The sequence below is a fragment of the Rana temporaria genome, chromosome 4 (assembly GCF_905171775.1).
Source record: "Rana temporaria chromosome 4, aRanTem1.1, whole genome shotgun sequence".
NCBI classification, from domain to species: domain Eukaryota; kingdom Metazoa; phylum Chordata; class Amphibia; order Anura; family Ranidae; genus Rana; species Rana temporaria.
The window spans coordinates 232,731,117-232,744,280 of record NC_053492.1 but is presented as its reverse complement, the minus strand read 5'-3'; the positions used below and the strand labels follow the sequence as shown (position 1 = coordinate 232,744,280).

The window sequence follows — 13,164 nt, the reverse complement described above, 5'->3', positions numbered from 1 at the left end:
AGTTGATTACCAGGTTTGCACACATTTCAGGAGGGATTTTGGTCCACTCTTCTTTACAGATCATCTTTAAATCCTTAAAGCGAAGTTTCACCCAAAAATGGAACTTTCCGCTTTTTGGAATCCTCCCCCCGTTCGGTGTCACATTTGGCACCTTTCAGGGGGGAGGAGGGAGAATATACCTTTGTAATACAGGTACAGTATTTTCTCCCACTTCTGGGCATAGATCACCACAGTGATCTACGCCACGTCCGGCGCCTACTCTGCCCCACCCCCCCCACTTCTGCCCGGGACAGGTAAGTGTCCATATATTAAAAGCCAGCAGGTGCAGTATTTGTAACTGCTGACTTTTAATGATTTTTTTTTTTGTGGCACTCCGCTTTAAGGTTTCTTGGCTGTCTCTTGGCAACTCAAAGCGGAAGATTTCCACCTCCAAGTTTGACTGTAGGGATGGTGTTCTAAGGGTCATAGTCAGCATTTTTCCCCTCCAAACATGGCGAGTCTAGTTAATACCAAAGAGCTCAATTTTGGTCTCATCTGACCACAGCACTTTCGCACAATTCTTCTCTGAATCATTTAGATGTTCAGTGGCAAACTTCAGAAGGGCCTGTACATGTGCCTTCTTGAGGATGTAGACCTTGCGGGAGCTGCAGGATTTCAATCCATGGTGTTGTATTGTGTTATTAATGGTTTGTTTAACCCTCCTGGCGGTATCCCCGAGCGTGACTCTGGGTTGATTTTTTTGGCTAAAATCGGTAACCCCGAGTCACGCTCGGGGTAGCTGTGCAGAGCCTGCAGCGCGCGCTGGCTTACATTCTTCTGGAACCAGCGATGTCACCGCGCTGTGTGAGCGAGCGGGACCTCGCTCGATTCACACAGCGTCCTCCTGTGCCGCCGATCTCCGTTCACTGCGACGTTACGATGCACGGGAGCGGAGATCGGCGCCAAATTCAAAAAAGTAAACAAACACTATACATACAGTATACTGTAATCTTATAGATTACAGTACTGTATGTAAAAAAAACACACCCCCTTTGTCCCTAGTGGTCTGTCCTGTGTCATGCATGTTCTTTTATATACTGTAGATTGTCCATAGCAACCAAAAGTGTCCCTTTATGTCAAAAATGGTTTTAGATCAGCTAGAAAACAGCGATAATAAATTATAATCACTTGCAGAATTGTGCGATAGCGATTTGTGGGGAAATTCATCATAAAAAAAAAAAAAAATGACAGCAACAATTCTGCAACTGAGCAAATTTCAGTGATTTTGAGTTGATTACATTATTGAATCATTTTTATTAGAATTATATTATTATTTGTTATAATTATTTATAATTATTTATTATATTATAATTTTGTTTTTAAAAAAATGTCATACCCGGGATGCCTATTAAACTCTGGTTTGGTCAGATTTAAGTGAGTTATTCCTAAGAATTACAGGCCTACAGTACAAATCACCTTTTTTCCTTGCAAATAATGGTACCGCTTTCAGCATGTTTTTTCTGAAAGAATCATACCGCCAGGGAGGTTAATGACTGTGATCCCAACTGCCTTGAGTTTATTCACAAGCTCCCTCTGTGTATTTCTGAGGTGATCCCCCACTTTTCTTATGATCATCCTTACCCCATGAGACACAATTTTGCATTGTCTCCTTCTCACCAAGCTTCTTGCTGATGGTCTTGTAGCCCTGATGGCCTTTTTCAGTTAAACAGTCTTGTCTCAACATCCTTTGACAGCCCTTTGGTCTTGCCCATGATGTCAAGGTTTAAGCCCAGGTTCATACTGGGCTACGGGAGTGAAGCCGTGGGAGTTCAGCTGAACTCGCACGATTTCACTCCCGTTTGTCAGTCCCGATTTTGGCCACGATTATAGAGACATCTGTGCAGGGTTTGAGTTATCATTAGGAGGACCTTCTTAAATTGCCAGGACTGATCTGTGTACCACATGAGCATATATTGTAGCCAGTCTGTGGGAGCCAGAAATATTGTTGGTTGGGGGGGGGGGGATCAAATACTTATTTTACTCACTGAACTGCAAACTAAAGTGGAGTTCCACCCACATTTTTCACTCCTCACCATGCAGTACTAATGCACATCCTAAAAAATTATTGGCAATTTATTTATATTTTTTTTCTGTTCACTTACCTCATTTATGCCTATATCTAATTTCACTTCCTCCTTTAGCCGCTACGGTGTGGTACGTAATTTCTGGTTTTGCATTGGCTCCTGTGAGATCTTGGTCAGCTTGGCATGGCACTGCTCCCGAAACATTTAACATTGGCATCTATGGAGAATCTTGGTCAGCTTGGCATGGCACGGCTCCAGTAACATATAACATTGGTGTCTATGGAAAATCTTGGTGAGTTTGGCATGGCAGGCTGACCAAGATTGCACCGCACTACAAATGCACGAGATCAGCAGATGCATGCTGGGTAGCCAGCATGCACAGAATCCAGGAAGAAGTACACTGTGGCTTCAGATGCCCACACTGGAGATGGATGCAGTGTGCAGGGAATTCACAAAGTAAGAAAACTAAGCTGCACAAATAGAAAACTGGGCAGCGTTTACAGCATACCTTTGTTACATTGCACAAGGCATGAGTATTCTAGGGATATTTTTATCTTAAAAGTCATATTTCATCCGAAACTCCGCTTTAATTTATAACATTTGTATCAGGTTTTTTTTTGTCTGGATTTTTGGTTGATATTCGGTCTCCATAATTTAAAATACATGAAAACAATTATAGACCCTTCATTTCTTTGTAAGTGGGCAAACGCATACAATCTGCAGAGGATCAACCAATTATTTTCCCCACTGTATGTATGTACAGTATATATCACAGCACTACTTTCAAAGTGAATCATTTAAAATTGAGATTTTTTTTTGTATATGTTTGTATTGTGGCAGCAGTGAAAATAATATTAATTTTATTTAAAATTTTATTTCGAATTTTAGAACACATGGATAAAATTAAGATATAATATAACAGATTGGTAATATGTTTCTCTATAACGTGAAGTTTCATTCTTCACATTTACTGTATATCTTTTAACCTATTTTGGCACTTCTCTCCTTCATGTAAAAATCTATTTTTTTTTGCTAGAAAATTAATCAGAACCCCCAAACATTATATATATTTTTTTTAGCAGACACCCTATGGAATAAAATGGCGGTCATTGCAACTTTTTTTCTCGCACGGTATTTGCGCAAACATTTTTCAAACGCCTTTTTTGGGGGGAAAAAAACGGTTTCATGAATTAAAAAAATAGCAAAACAGTAAAGTTAGCCCAATTTTTTTGTATAATGTGAAAAATGATGTTACGCCGAGTAAATAGATACCTAACATGTCACGCTTTAAAATTGTGCACACTCATGGAATGGCGCCAAACTTCAGTACTTAAAAATTTCCATAGGTGACGTTTTAATTTTTTTTACAGGTTACTATTTTTGAGTTACAGAGGAGGTCTAGTGCTAGAATTGTTGCACACGCTCTAACGCACGCGACGATACCTCACATGTGGGGTTTGAACGGCGTTTACTTATGTGGGCGGGACTTGCATGCGTGTTCGCTTCTGCATGCGAGATAACGGGGACAACGTTTTGAATTTTTTTTTTTACACTTTTTTTTATTTTTATTTTTTTATCACTTTTATTCCTATTACAAGGAATGTAAACATCCCTTGTAATAGGAATCAGTGTGACAGGTCCTCTTTATGGAGAGATGTGGGGTCAATAAGACCCCACATCTCTCCTCCAGGCTTACAAGCATGAAAGCGGTAAAAAAAAAAAAATCACTGATCACATGCTGACAGCCGTGATTGCGGCTTTTTTTACTTCCGGGTACCGGGCGTGACCTCATAACGTCTTTCCCTGGGTCTCCGACGGTCATAGACATGACTGGTGACTATCTGGTCACTAGTCATCTCTATGCTTTCCAGCAGCGCCGACCGATTCGCTCTCAGGGCCCCCGATGGCACGGGAGAGCCCGGAGAAGCACCGAATAGCGGCGGGAGGGGGGACGTTCCCTCCCGTTGCCTATAAGAACGATCAAGCGGCGGAAACGCCGCTTTGATTATTCTTATTGTGCACAGAATCGGCAGCTGAAGACGGCAATATCTGAAGGATGCCTGTAGCGGCAGGCATCATTCAGATATCACCACACAAAGCCGAGGACGTCCCAGGGACGTCCTCGGTCGTCAAGAGGTTAGTGACTGTCTAGCAATAGATAGACAATTTGAGCATTATTCAACATGTGAATCAGCATCTTTTCCCACACACTATAGTGTCAAAAGTATTGGGACGCCTGCCTTTACATGTACTTGAACTTTAATGGCGTCTTAGTCCATAGGGTTAAATATTGAGTTGGCCCACCCTTAGCAGATTTAACAGCTTCAATTCTTCTGGGAAGGCAGTCCATAAGGTTTAGGAGTGTGTTAATGGGAATGTTTGATCATTCTCCAAGAAGCATATTAGCAAGGTCAGGCACTGATGTGGAGGCCTGGCTCGCATTCTTTGCTCTAATTCATACCAAATGTGTTCTATTGGGTTGAGAGCAGCCCTGCACCCCAAACTCGCTTATCCATGTCTTTATGGACCTTGGTTTGTGCACTGGTCCAAATCATTTGGTGGTGGTGGTGGTGGTGGTGGGGGGTTATAGTGTGGGGTTTGTTTTTTAGAGTTTAAGCTTGGCCCCTTAGTTCCAGTGAAGGGAACTCTCAGGCCCCATACACACGGGAGGATTTATCCGCGGATACGGTCCAGCGGACCGTTTCCGCGGATAAATCCTCTCGAGGATTTCAGCAGATTTCTCTGCGATGGAGTGTACTCACCATCGCATTGAAATCCGCGCCGAAATCCTCTGGCGATGACGTGTCGCGCCGTCGCCGCGATTATGACGCGGCGACGTGCGCGACGCTGTCATATAAGGAATTCCACGCATGCGTCGAATCATTACGACGCATGCGGGGGATCCCTTCAGACGGATGGATCCGGTGAGTCTGTACAGACCAGCGGATCCATCTGTTGGGATGGACTCCAGCAGATGGATATGTTCTGCATGTCAGCAAATATCCGATCTGCTGGAATCCATCCCAGGGGAGATATATCCGCGGAAAAAGATCCGCTGGCGTGTACACACCATAGGATCTATCCGCTGAAACCCATTTGCTGGGATTTATCTGCGGATGGATTCTATGGTGTGTACGGGGCCTTAGGCCTCGTACACACGACCGAACATGTCCGCTGAAATTGGTCCGCGGACCAGTTTCAGCGGACATGTTCGGTCGTGTGTACGGCCTATCCGACCGTTTTCCAGCGGACATTTGTCCAGCCGACCGTTTTCCAGCGGACAAAAATTTCTTAGCATGCTAAGAAACATGTCCGCTGGAAACCTGTCCGTCGGACATGTTCGGTCGTCTGTACGACTCACCGGACATGTCCGCTCGGCCGAAAGCCCTCGCATGCGTCGAAGTGATTAGACGCATGCGTGGAAGCATTGACCTTCCAGGGTCTCGCACGTCGCCGCGTCATCGTCGCGGCGACGGCACGGCTACGTCACCGCGTATCCTGTCCGCGCGGATTTCTGTTTGATGGTGTGTACAACCATCAGACAGAAATCTCCGAGCGGACATGTCCAATGAAAACGGTCCGGCGGACCGTTTTCATCGGACTGTCCGCTCGTCTGTACGGGGCCTTAAGGTGTAGGTATACCAAGACATTTTGGGAAATTTCATGCTCCCAACTTTGTTGGAACAGTTTGGGGATTGCCCCTTTCTGTTCCAACATGACTGCGCACCAAGCAAAGTCCATAAAGACATGGATGAGCGAGTTTGCTAGCGGAAGAACTCCCATAGACACACTCCTAAACCTTGTGGACAGTCTTCCAAGAAGAGCTGAAGCTATTATACCTGCAACGGGTGTGCAAACTCAATATTGAACCCCACGGACTAATGCCACGTACAGACGATCGAACATTCCGACAACAAAACCGTGGATTTTTTTCCGACGAATGTTAGCTCAAACTTGTCTTGCATATACACGGTCACACAAATGTTGTCAGAAATTCCAAACGTCAAGAACGCGGTGACGTACAAGACGTACAACGAGCCAAGAAAAATTAAGTTCAATAGCCAGTGCGGCTCTTCAGCTCGATTCCGACCATGCGTGGAATTTTGTGCGTCAGAATGTGTACACACGGTCAGAAAATTTGAGAACCAGCTCTAAAACATTTGTTGTCGGAAATTCCGACAGTAAATGTCCGATGGAGCATACACACGGTCGGATTTTCTGACAACAAGCTCACATCGAACATTTGTTGTCGGAAATTCCAACTGTGTATGTAGCATAAGACTGGAATGCCATTAAAGTTTATGTGCTTGTAAAGGCAGGTGTCCCAATACTTTTGACAATATAGAGTATTTTACAGAATTGCAGTGATCTGTACAAAATATGCACTTAATCCCTGAGTTTACAATTTGCAAAAAAAAAAAAATCATTCTAATGATTGTTAAATTCTGATACTACTATCACTAGACTGGTCCTCCATTTTTTTTTTTTACAGCTGAACCACTCCATCAGCAGTGTGACAAACACTAGAGTATCATCAGACTGGATGCTAACTTCCCATCCCCCCAATTTATCAAATCGGTAACAGAAGTTACAATGACCCCAATAGTCAGAAAGCCTAATCTCTCAGTACGCTGTGTGGTTATTAAAATACAGGTTAGCAGCACAAGTTACACAACTGTGTATTAAAAAAACGTGTTAAAACCTGCATATATTTGCTCCAAACTTTCACAGGTATTTTTAGTTTATCATTCTGCATGCTGCCCTCTATGTTTTCTATTGGACACTGCGTCATTCACAATGCTATGCTGTACGTTTTCTAAAACACACTTTTTCATTCTGCACTTTGCACTACACTTTTAATAAACCGACACTTACCTGCCCCACAGTCCAGCGATGTGGCCACCCGGAGGTTCGCTCCTCTCCCCCTCCTCTCCTTGGCACTGACATAGTAACTGTGGGCACCCGGCCGTGACAGCTTTCAGCTTCATGGCTGGGCGCACGCATGCGTGAATTGCTCTATTGGCCAGCCAATCTTCTGGGACCTGTGTTGTGTCCCAGAAGATCGCTGGCAAGGAGGGGCCGCCTAGGGTGAAAGGAGGAGTTGCCTAGGCGGCCAAAAAGAGGAAGAAGGAAGTGGGACCCACTAAAAATAGAGTACACCCCCCTCAAAAAAATTACATTCCAAATGTGGAAAGTCAGGGGGTGAGGAGTGCTTAAAGCGGAAGTTCCACTTTTGGGTGGAACTCCGCTTTAAGTAATGTCCAACTGTAATGTTAGGTAACTAGTAAAAGGAGGTGCAGAAGTTAGCAGTGGTGGAAGAGGGGTGCAAAGGTGAGTGTTGGATGAGGAATGCAGAGTCAAAGGCCTGTACAGATCAGTTAAAAAAAATCGGAGAAGAGTACTAATCATATCAAAAGATCATAAAGATCATATAAAAAAAATAGCTCATGCCATGCAATTACAAGAAATACTGCAGTTTTTACAAACAGAAATAATACAAGCTGCCATTTTTCCAACATCAATCTATCCTTTTAGGCCCCGTACACACGAGAGGATATCCGCTGGAAACGGTCCGCCGGACCGTTTCCAGCGGATAAATCCTTTGGCGGATTTGGATCTGATGGCTGTACACACCATCAGATCGAAATCCGCGCGGAATACATCCGCGGTGACGTGTCGCGCCGTCGCCGCGACGCTGGAAGGTAAATACTTCCACGCATGCGTCGAATCATTACGACGCATGCGAGGGAGGGGAGCGGACGGACTGATCCGGTGAGTCTGTACAGACGACCGGATCAGTCCGCTGGACTGGATTCCAGCGGATAGATTTTGTAGCATGCTACAAAATTTGTATCCGCTGGGAATCCGTTGGCTGGATTTTTATCCGCCGGGAAATGTCCGCTCGGACGTACACACGACCGGATCTATCTGCTGGAACTGATCCGCGGATCAATCCCAGCGGATAGATCCGGTCGTCTGTACGAGGCCTTAAAGTGTATCAATATCTGTTCTTGGTGCAGCATTTTTCCTGCCGTGCTAATGCTATTACTAATGCCGTGTACACACGATCATTTTTCGGCTTGTAAAAAACAAAGCTTTTCAAAAATGTAATTTAAAATGATCGTGTGTGGGCTTTACATCATTTTTCGGGTTCTGAAAAACGACCCAAAAAAAATTCGAACATGCTCTATTTTTTAACGACGTTTTGAACTGTGTCGTTTTTCGGGTTGTAAAAAATGATCGTGTGTGGGCTTTAACGACGTGAAAAACCCACGCATGCTCAGAAGCAAGTTATGAGACGGGAGCGCTCGTTCTGGTAAAACTACCGTTCGTAATGGAGTAAGCACATTCATCACGCTGTAACAAACAGAAAAGCGCGAATCGTCTTTTACCAACACAAAATCAGCTAAAGCAGCCCAAAGGGTGGCGTCATCCGAATGGAACTTCCCCTTTATAGTGCCTTCCTACGTGTTGTACGTCACCGCGCTTTGCTAGAGAATTTTTTTCAAACGATCGTGTATGGGCAACGTTGTTTTTTCTAGAGGCTGAAAAACATTGTTTTTTACAAGCCGAAAAATTATCGTGTGTACGCGGCATAAGGCTTTAGTGTGACCTAAAGATAGAATAACCCCTTCATGACCAGGCCATTTTTTTTTTTGCTACGCAGCACTGCGTTATTTACACTGACAATTGTGTGGTCATGCAATGCTATACATACAGTAAATTACCATATTTTTCGGACTATAAGACGCACTTTTTTCCCCAAAAAATATGGTGGAAAATGTGTCTGCGTCTTATAGACCGGATTTGCACCAGGCACCGCCCCCTGCCGCCACTGTCAACGCCCCCACCACTGCCAGCAACTCCCCCAGCTCAGTGCTGTGTTATGGGCTATAGAAAAAGCCCCCCACCCGCACAAATGCAGCCCCCGTCGGCCGGCTCGATATAGCGGACCTTGCAGGGGTGGACTGACACAAGCCCAGCGACGAGCGCCCTGTGATCGGCCGGGCGGCCGACATGGGCGTCTGTGTTTGGCTCCAGCGGCGAATGTGGAGGCGAGGTTGGTCTGTGTGGTCTGTGAGTAATCAAGCTGCATGCTGCACGTGTGAGTACCGCTTCTCTGCCTGGCGTGCTGTGTCTCCTGAGGGCTCCCTCTGTCACTGTCAGCCCCTCTCCCATTATGGTATATCAGTCAGCCCACCTCTGTCTGCTGCTCTCCCACTCTGTCAGTCAGACCCCTTCTCTTTCAGCCCACCTCCCCCTGTCTGTCAGTGCCCCCCTCTTTATCAGCCCCCCTTTCTATGAGCCCACCCCTTTCTGTCAGTGCCCCCCATTTCTATCAGCCCCCCCCCTTATTATCAGCGCTCCCTCCCTGTCAGTCAGCCCCCTTTCTCTACCTCCCTCTCTGTCAGCACCCCCTCCCCCTCTATCAGCACCCACTCCCCCTCTGTTAGCCCCCCTCTCTATCAGCACCCCTCCTTCAGCCCACCCCTCTCTGTCAGCCACAGTAGGGTGCATGGTGCCAGCCAACCACTGACCCACAGCAGGGTGCCAGCCAGCTACCTACAGCGACATACCCACAGCAGGGCCAGGGTGCCAGCCAGCCACCCAGGGTGACCCATCCACACCAGCAAACCAGCCAGCCACACACAGGAGCCAGCCCGACATATCCTGACACTTGCTGAGAAGATAGAGCAGCATGAGCGATGGCACAGGTAAGGCTGCAATATTGGCACAGGTTGGGCTGCATTATTGACAATGGTCTGGCTGCATTTCTTTGGCAATGGTCTGGCTGCATTTCCTTGGCAATGGTCTGGCTGCATTTCTTTGGCAATGGTCTGGCTGCATTTCTTTGGCAGTGGTCTGGCTGCATTTCATGGGCACTGGTAAATATTTTGGTACACCATTTGGTTAAGAATATTATTATTTTCTTGTTTTCCTCCTCTAAAACCTAGGTGCATCTTATGGTCAGGTGTGTCTTATAGAGCGAAAAATACTGTACATTTGTCAGTTTTTTTTCCCACAAATAGAGCTTTGTTTAGGTTATGTTTAATCACCTCTGGGTTTTAAATTTTTTGCGCTATAAACAAAAAATTGTGACAATTTTGAAAAAAAAATATATTTTTTCATTTCTGCTATACAACATGTCCAAAAAAAATATTTTAAAAATCGAATTATGGTACATATTTTTATTTTTTATACTAGTAATAGCACTAGTAATGGCAGCAATCTATAGCAAGACTGCGATATTGCAGTGGAAAATCTGACACAGATACTTTTACACTTTGTGTGAACCAGTGATTCTAATACAGTGATCAGTGCTAAAAAAAATGCGCCGTCACTGTACTAAAGACACTGGCTGGGCAGGGGTTAAACATCCAGGTGATCAAAGGGTCAACTGTGTGCTTAATCAGTGTTTTTGTCTGTACTATGTGCTGCTTTCACTAAGGGATGCGTTAGATTTTTTTTTCTTTGCAGTGAAACAAAATCCAGCACACCTCCATTGACAGGACAGAGTTCTGCCTTGTTTACATAGACAGAGCCTCATCCAGTCTGTCTCCTCGCCGATCAACGGGTGATGACAGGCATCCATTGACCGTCACCCGCTGATCGGCTACTGCTGTGGATAATCACTGTAAAAGCGGCACCTCCCCCCCACTCGAAAGAGCAGAATCGCATATATATATATATATATATATATATATACAGTACAGACCAAAAGTTTGGACACACCTTCTCATTCAAAGAGTTTTCTTTATTTTCATGACTATGAAAATTGTAGATTCACACTGAAGGCATCGAAACTATGAATTAACACATGTGGACTTATACATAACAAAAAAGTGTGGAACAACTGAAAATATATTTCATATTCTAGGTTCTTCAAAGTAGCCACCTTTTGCTTTGATTACTGCTTTGCACACTCTTAGCATTCTCAAGAGGTAGTCATCTGGCGCAGCACCCCATCCTTCTTGGTCAAATAGCCCTTACACAGCCTGGAGGTGTGTTTGGGGTCATTGTCCTGTTGAAAAATAAATGATGGTTCAACTAAACGCAAACTGGATGGAATAGCATGCCGCTGCAAGATGCTGTGGTAGCCATGCTGGTTCAATATGCCTTCAATTTTGAATAAATCCCCAACAGTGTCACCAGCAAAGCACCCCCACACCATCACACCTCCTCCTCCATGCTTCACGGTGGGAACCATGCATGTAGAGTCCATTCGTTCACCTTTTCTGTGTCGCACAAAGACACGGGGGTTGGAACAAAAGATCTCAAGTTTGGACTCATCAGACCAAAGCACAGATTTCCACTGGTCTAATGTCTATTCCTTGTGTTCTTTAGCCCAAACAAGTCTCTTCTGCTTGTTGCCTTTCTTTAGCAGTGGTTTCCTAGCAGATATTCTACCATGAAGGCCTGATTCACACAGTCTCCTCTTAACAGTTTTAGAGATGTGTCTGCTGCAAAAGGTGGCTACTTTAAAGAACCTAGAATATGAAATATATTTTCAGTTGTTTCACACTTTTTTGTTATGTATAATTCCACATGTGTTAATTCATAGTTTTGATGCCTTCAGTGTGAATCTACAATTTTCATAGTCATGAAAATAAAGAAAACTCTTTGAATGAGAAGGTGTGTCCAAACTTTTGGTCTGTACTGTATATTGTGTAAGCGGTTAGCTCGGTAGCGGGGTGTGTGGCCCCCTGGACGGGTTCACTACACACGGAACGATACAGAGAAACAGCCGAAGATGGATGAAAACAAAGAATTTGGTTTATTCTTCCATCTTGCTGGAAACAAGTGCAATCATCCAAACAGCATAAACAAAATCAAACATAAAATAAACCCTGGTCACTTGGGGCGTCTACCTTCACCACACAGGAACCTATGTATGGAGTCTGGCACAGCCTACTGCTGAGCAGACACTGCTGATCATACAGCAGAAAACAAAAGTCTTTTTGATTTTTATCACACAGGAAAATCAATAGCACCTCACCTCTTCAGAAGTATTTCTGGTCACTGCTCTCCTTCACTCAGAAAGCCTCAGGATGCAGCCATCAGTAGTTATCCTCTGGATTACTTATATAGGCCTTAATTGCCTCATTCTGAACAGCTGAAGTTTTCCAACGCCCTTAAACCTTTCTGGCTACTTCTGCAGCCGACACCCGATAATAATTGGTGTATTGTCTAAACAGGGCAGAAATGTATCTCCCATCTGTGACAACACCCACAGATTTACCTGCCTTTCTGTCACAATATATAATATATATATATATATATAATTTATTAGAAGGCCAATATGGTGGCCTGAGCTTATGGGAGGAGCCCGGAGGGTATTTAAGCAGCCCACTCACACATGCTCTTTTTTGGCCGACTCTTCCCAGCTCACCTCATGTCCGTGAGTCTGCGCATTCAATCGCAAGTGCATTGCGGCTTTTCCCTTCATGGTCTTCGTCGGCGGTTCCCGCTTACTATCATGTGCAATCTTGCAATTTGTTATGCTTTCTATCCTGCATCCCTTTTGTAAAAAAACTGCCTCTGAGTTATTGTTGCTCATGTTCCAATATCATTCGGCACAGGCTTGGTACATTTGTAACTTCCTCCTGCCAAACATACGATTCATTTGTAAATCCAAGCCTCCGAGCCACTGTCGGTCGTTGTCTGATATAACTTGCCATAGGCTTCGCTGGTTATAAAATTCACTGTCCATGGAGTTGCTGTCTCATCCATTTGTAAATTAGCATGTATTGTTTGTATGTGTTCTTTGGCAGATTGAGGTGGTAATTAGACCCACCTGGTGCCTTGTCTGCACTTGATTAGCCTGGGGGGATGGGTGGTTGGTAGGTGTTCGGTTTCAATGCAAGGGGTAGCATACACTCTACAACCAATTCGTATCAGATTCGTTCAATATTCCTTACTACCGATTCGTATCGGATTCATTTCCTGCATTTTATAACCGATTTGTATGAGATACATTGCAAACTTTTTACCGTTGCCATTTATTGTTTCCCCCATGCCGTGTGTTTTAGTTCCCGCAGCGGAACTTACAAATTGTTTGTACAAAGTTATTTTCTCTCATTTATTTACCAAAGTTATTGTC

At 44.4% G+C, this 13,164-nt stretch overlaps 1 protein-coding gene across 1 annotated transcript in view; it reads right to left on the bottom strand.

Annotated features, from left to right (window-relative positions):
* MEI4 (meiotic double-stranded break formation protein 4) overlaps nt 1–13,164 on the bottom strand; it is a 146,465-nt gene that overhangs the window by 60,992 nt on the left and 72,309 nt on the right. The window lies entirely within an intron of this gene.